Source organism: Rattus norvegicus, chromosome 2 (genome assembly GCF_021556685.1).
Source record: "Rattus norvegicus strain SHRSP/BbbUtx chromosome 2, alternate assembly SHRSP_T2T, whole genome shotgun sequence".
NCBI lineage: Eukaryota > Metazoa > Chordata > Mammalia > Rodentia > Muridae > Rattus > Rattus norvegicus.
This window is the reverse complement of record NC_141535.1, coordinates 207,353,499-207,360,988: the sequence shown is the minus strand read 5'-3', so window position 1 is coordinate 207,360,988 and position 7,490 is coordinate 207,353,499.

Below are 7,490 nucleotides of genomic sequence, written 5' to 3'. Positions count from 1 at the left end.
GGTGGATAGAATTGTAAATATCACTGGTTTTTAAGATTTAAATAAACACAGGGACTGGAAATATGATGCAGCAGTAGAATATGTACTACTCAAGAGCAAGTCAGATGCTGGCACTCAGGACAAGCAGTTATCAATTAATTACCTCTGACTCCAGCTCCAGGAGGTCCCATACCTTCTGGTCTTGAGGCGTTGGGCTCCTGTGGATAACCACACACACACACACACACACACACACACACACACACACACACACACACTTATAAATAAAAATAAGGGACTAGAAATATGGCTCAGTGGTTCAAAGTATGGCTGCTCTTGCAGAAGACCTGGGTTCAACTCCCAGCACCCAGTGATCTGTAACTACAGTTACAGGTGTCTGATGCCCTTTCTGGCCTCCTCTGGAATTGCATGCCTGTGATGCACATACCTGCAGAAAAAGCACCCATCCATATAATTTTTTAACTTTAATTTTTAAAAAAGGGATTAGGTTAGGTTAAGAAAAATTAACAAGAAAAACATAAGAGAAAAGAGAGAAAAAAAACAGTGTTCAGGAAACTATGAAAGGTCAATGTTTCCACAGAAGGAGGATAGAATCTGAAATTGTTTGAGATATGAGATCTGAAAAGCAGACCACTGGATTTGAAAGTGAGGATGATTTAAGAATATGTCCAGATATTTAAAAAATGAAAAGTGAGGAATAATATTCATACATACAGTGGCATTTTTCAAAGTAGGAAATACCACACTGAGTATTCTCTAAAAAGTAAAAGGGCCATACTCAAATGTACTTGAAACAGGATGTATCTATGTAGCTGCATAATTATTTCTTCAAAAATATTTGAGACTTTTCTCACTTTGGGAGATAAGAAAAGTAAGGGAGCATCTTGTTTTTAAGCATCTAGCATGAACAAGTAGGCTTCTTCACAGTGATACAGAGGTGGCTCGATACATAAAAATTCATGAATGTAATCCATCGTATAAACAATCTGAAATTTAAAAACCTACACATGATCATCTCATTAAATGCAGAAAGGTCCTTTAACAAAATTCAACCCCTTCACGATAAAAGCCCTGGAAAGACTACAAATACAAGGTACAGACCTGTCCCGCGCGCGACTTCCTGCCGGCAGGAAACACGCGGGTACATAGAAATCCTTACTGTGACCAACTTTATTATAATCTTAGAAGAGGAAGGGTCTGCCGCGCCAACATGGCACGCTTATAAACACCCTAGTGCGGCGCACCCACACCTGATTGGTTGTTTACCCATGATCTCATAAGGCACGCCCCGGAGTGGGCAAAGACCTGGCACGAAGGCACTCTTGCACATGCGCACAGTTAACTTCCTGAAAGGGAGCTGGCTGGCGCGGCGAAGGCTGGCACCAATCTTGTAATGGCGGAGGCTATCCTGGCCTTCCACGTGAGGCGCAGTGGAAGCCAGCGCCATCTAGTGGTGGTGAATGTTATTGCGGCCCTCTACATCTCACCCTTATAACTTATATTATTTTATAGCAGTCATGATCACCCTATCGCGTGCAATGAGGAAACCTCAACGATGTGGAAGGGCTGATCAAAGGAACAATGAGTCTCTCTCATCCCAGTGCAATGGATCCACAGATCCATGGGGTGCAGGAGCAGAGAACTCAGATACAGAGAGAGTCCTGAGAAGATAACCAAATTCCAGGGGAGGCCCCTTGTACAATGGCCACAAGTGCTTGAGTGATAACAGCCTTGTCACGTTTCTGTTGAGATCTGAGTTTGCAAACCAACCATAGTATGAACACTGATCCACAGCATAGGGCTGCACCAGACAGAGCCACTCCCGATAAGTAGTGGGCACCTCATTTGGTCCTCCTCAGCTGTTACCACTAAGGGCCGTAGTCAAGCCGCTCCTATAATAAAATTTAGAATTCCCAATTGTTAGTAACTACTCCAGAAAGTTCACCCACTGTACTTGTCTAACAATAGATTGGGGGAGGATAACTCCAGACACTGCAGACACAATGTCTGCAGCAGTAATGGCTGCTATAATAGCAGCGAAAGTGTCAAGGTCTTTTCCAGGACAGTTCAGGATCAGTCATTTTTCTCTGGAACAACCAGCAGACAATGGAACCATTTCTGAGATCTGTATAACCAGGACAGAGTTCCCCAGTCCACTGTAGCTTTACGCAGGTAGCATTCCTGTAAAGCTAGAGTCTGTAAAATGACCAGTTAAGGCAGCAAGAGTCACCAGGGAAAATGAAGGGGGCAGCAACGGCTGGAGACCAGTCTTCCCCAGCAAGCAGCAGTGTGCAGAGGGTCAGAGAGCAGGCCATAGTGGGACGGGACACACGCAGCAGTAACACTGACTGTAGCAATGGCAAAATCTCTGTGATGACAAAGGATGAAGGGGAATCTTCTATCTTCTGAATCTCAGGGCAGAGGAATGACTCCAGGGACCCGAACCAGGAGAGCTAAATCTTTATGCAACCAGGATCAGCAAGTCTCAGCAACCACTCAGGCAGCTGGCACACTCTTGTAGCATCCTGTAGAAAAAACACAAACATTCCCTCTTCCCCATATAAAATATCTGGACAGGATCATGTCAACAAGTGGATCTCTCTATTTCACCTAGGCAGAAGTATGCCTAGTTGTAGGGTGCCATAAGCTTTGGCATCCAAAATTTTAAAATTGAAATAAAAGGAGCATAATTTAACATACAGGGATAACTCCCCCTTTTTATTTATTAAGATATATTAAAGATATTATTTATTAAGGTAAGTCCTCGAGGATTAAATTGAGGACACTGAGCACTTGTATTTATAAATTGACTTGTGTATCAAATTATTGTCTCCAGCATTATTGTTTTGGATATATAAAGAATGAGATTTTTTTGACTAATTGTTCCTATGTAAGGCCTATAATCTGTCTGGTATCTTGTCCTCCCTTGCTAAAGAGCCCAGGCAATCCAGTTTGAGTTCTTAAATGGCCTATAAAGGAACAGTATTTAGTGTTCTTAACCACTAAGCCATCTCTCCAGCACCTCACAAACTTTATTTAACTAAACATAAGCATTAATTAGAAATGTTGAATCTTGTAAATATCGTCTAGATTCAGTCTTACTAGAAATCGCTGAGCTGGCAGGGTGAGGCTGGGAATTGAAAACAAGCAAATGGAGTCTTCCTCTTTTCGTGAGGGTATGTTATCAACTCCATTACTATTTTTAAAGAGCTAGGTCTATGGTTTTGTTTAGTTGTCTGAGCCAGAGCACTGCAAGGACAGTGAGTTGTCAGACAATTTACACTGAAATCACTCACTGATTTTAAGTAGAAAACCTGTCTCTAATAAAGCATTAAGTAATTGAAATCAATTGTAAACCACGAGCCACACATTGGCTATCAGTATGTGAATTGAAAGTTTGATTTAAAAACAGTGGCTAAACTATGGAATTTAATAATCTGTGTTGAAGCAATAGAAACTCAAGAGAATAAACAAGTGATCTAATCATACATGTAGCCTTTTCATTAGATGAACCACCTATAAATACACTAAGCGCATTTCCTACGGGTTGTATGCACAAATATACAGGAAGTATAAAAGCATGTAAAGAGTAAAATTATCAATTTTGTCTGAAAAATTTGTATATGTAATAGGCCAAATATCAGTATTTTGTAATAACCAATTAACTGTTGTTTGGAATAAGATATGTTTTACCAGGTTTCTTTTCAAAATACTTCCATGACTCTAGTCTAACACAGCTGAAGCTTTATCTCCAATGTGCATAACAAAGACCTAAGTCCTCTGGTAGGGTGAGGTACTTGGCCAATTAACATATCTTTAGAAGCTTAAAATTAGCTTCAAATATTCTTATCTGGAGTAGTGTAACAGCTACTCCCCAAATATCAAAGCTCATTTTGAGAGCAAAGGTTTGTAGTAAAAATTTCCATATACATTGAAAGATTTAAGTTCTAACTTCTTACACTGAAGAAGCAACAAAATTACACAATATAAGGCTATTAGCCATTTTTAATGATATCACTCTATGGGCTCTCTAAAACTGTAAGCAAGCTCACGAAATGAAAACTCGAAATCAATCCTCTAAATCTATCTTGAAATGGCAGTTGGAGTAATTAAACTGGCTGTAATGTTCTCACAAGTTCCAAAACCTCATCAATCCTTCGTAAATCTTGTAACAATCTCTACCTGTATGATTTTTCCTTAATTAAAAATAAGTTTGAGTTAGTCAATGTAACACTGGCAATCCTAAATCACAATCTTTAAGTTCTCTTTGTGACACCAGAGCACAACCACAAGGTCACCTGGGTTCTGAGTACGTGACTAGGCAGCTGTCCTTAGGACAGTGGAAATTAGGATAAAAATACAGATAGCTTTAGGGCAAACCACAACTTTGGAGAGCAGAACTCCTAGGCAACTGTTCTTGGGGCAGTGGAATTAGCATTAAAATACAGATACAAAGTTTGACTGCCAATTCTTATATATGAACGCACGGTGGTGCGGTCTCCAATACCTCAACAAAGAGACAATGTCCTAAATTCTTTTAGAAGCCTGGTTTCTAGGATAATAATTCCATAAAAATATTATTTCAATTTAGACCTGTTTCCCTAGGTTGGCCCATGTCACACGCTATCTAGAATGACTCCATCCAGATTACCAGCTTTATGTCAACTTTCTGTTACCAATATTATACCCTTTTAACCATATCCAATAACTTGAAAGCCAATAGTCCATAACCAAGGCAAGCAGAGCATATTTATACATTTAAAACCAATGAGAAACAAAATTGAAGTGGCTACACATATCTTTAATATTTAGACCAAACACCATTTTTACCTTTTTAGCTATAATTTTAAGAGAAGCACCTTGTCACCTGTTGAGTCAAATAATAAGTCAGGGATCTCTCTAAGAGAAACAGCTATCAACTCTTGTATCGAAGAAGCTGAGAAGCTGTTGGTGCCTTTAAGATCAGCTCGTGTAGACGCTTAGCCTCTGGGCAGCTTCTCCAGCTAATCTAGACACCTGGCTCCAGGCACAGGGGTCCAAAGACCTGATTGAAACTGTTTTTTATTCATTTGTTCCCTTTTGAAACGAGTTAAAACCAAGTCAAGGTGTGAACGACCGGCAGATAAAGTTTTTACCATTTTTTCTTTTGAACATGAAATATAAAACATTTAAACAACAAGAAATAAAAACCACAGACATACACTGACAGACATGGGGACATCCCTGGTGCACCAGAGACAAACAATAGACAAAGAGGGAAAAAACCAGATGGTGTTCACCACGACTATCCACTCGAGTAGAGTCGATATGGGCGATGGATTGTCTCAATTCCTGGACTAGTCCACCAACGTGTTGAAACCCAATTCCTGTAAGATACTGAGATGTATTATCTGAGCAGAACGACTGACATTTGCCAATGGTATGGAAGTGAAACACAGCCCTGAATATTTTTACTCACAACCCAATTACATTAACTCCATCAGGCTGTGCACGGGCACTGAGATGTCCTTTTGTTTGATTCTCCTGAATAAATTTTCAGGCAGTCTGCCTCTATCAAGCCTAATCAGTTTGACTCTGCAAAGCCGGAACTTAAGCACACTTCTTATAGTCACAAAGACAAAATTTTTCTCCCAAAATGTTGTGTTCCTTTTATCTCCTCCCTTCTCCTCACCCGGGGCGTTCTTTCCCCAATCTTTCGCCTCTGGCAGTGGTAAGACCGCAGAGGGGCCTGGTGCTTGAGATCGGTCAGGATCCTTTTCTCGTTGTAACTTTTCACTACCCTCTGTTTCTGACACGCTTCGCCCTTCCCCCAACACTCTCCACTTTGCTGTTACAGCTGGGCAGTTCCCACTCGACCTCTGACGCCGTTTGGTGGTGACTAGAAACTCAAAGGTCAATAGAAACAACCCGAGGGCTGCCAGAGCAACCATAGCGGCTCCTGCCGCATCCGGCAGAGGACTGAGCTGGAACAGATCAAGGCTAAACATAGTCTCTCAGAGTCTTACCCACATCCCACAGCTTCTGGACTTCTTCCGTGAAACAGAGCCTCCTCTTGGCACCGGCGATGATGTAGCTTTTTTGTCCCGGGTTCTCGGCACCAAATGTCCCGCTCGACTTCCCGCCGCAGGAAACACGCGGGTACATAGAAATCCTTACTGTGACCAACTTTATTAATCTTAGAAGAGGAAGGGTCCGCCGCACCAACATGGCACGCTTATAAACACCCTAGTGCGGCGTACCCACACCTGATTGGTTGTTTACCCATGATCTCATAAGGCACGTCCCGGAGTGGGCAAAGACCTGGCACGAAGGCACTCTTGCACATGCGCACAGTTAACTTCCAGAAAGGGAGCCGGCTGGCGCGGCGAAGGCTGGCACCAATCTTGTAATGGCGGAGGCTATCCTGGCCTTCCACGTGAGGCGCAGTGGAAGCCAGCGCCATCTAGTGGTGGTGAATGTTATTGCGGCCCTCTACATCTCACCCTTATAACTTATATTATTTTATAGCAGTCATGATCACCCTATCGCGTGCAATGAGGAAACCTCAACGATGTGGAAGGGCTGATCAAAGGAACAATGAGTCTCTCTCATCCCAGTGCAATGGATCCACAGATCCATGGGGTGCAGGAGCAGAGAACTCAGATACAGAGAGAGTCCTGAGAAGATAACCAAATTCCAGGGGAGGCCCCTTGTACAATGGCCATAAGTGCTTGAGTGATAACGGCCTTGTCACCATCTAGTGGTGGCGAATGTTATTGCGGCCCTCTACACAGATCTAAATATAATAAAGGCAATTTATATCCAGCCTATAGAAAACATAAAATTAAATGGGGAGAAACTCAAAGCATTTCCACTAAGGTCTGGAACAAGACAAATTTGTCCACTCTCTGATACTTACTCAATATAGTACTTGCAGTCTTAGGTAGAGCAGTAAGAAATCTGAGGGAAATCAAGGGGGAAAGGAAGTAGTCAAAGTATCATTATTTCCAGATGAAATTATAGTATCATAAGTGACCTTAAAAAATCAACCAGGAAACTCTGTAAGCTGATAAACACTTTCATCAAAGTAGCTGGATACAAAATCAACTCAAATAAACCAGTAACCCTTCTATATACAAATGATGAATGGACTGAGACAGAAATAATAGAACAACACCTTAAATAATATAAAATATCTTGGGGTAACTCTAACCAAACAAATGAAAGACTTATAAGATTAAAAAGTCAAGTCTTTGAGGAAAGAAACTAAAGAAGATGTCAGAAAATAACAAGATCTCTCATGCTCATTGCTCAATAGAATTAACGTAGTAATAAAAAAATGGCCACCCTTCCAAAAGCAATCTACAGATTCAACACAATGCACATCAAAATTCCAGCACAATTCCTTACAGACCTTGAAAGGAAAGTTCCCAACTTTACATAGCAAAACAAAAGCCCAGGATAGTTAAAACAATCCTGTACAAAAGAAGAATTGCTGGTGGTCTAACCAT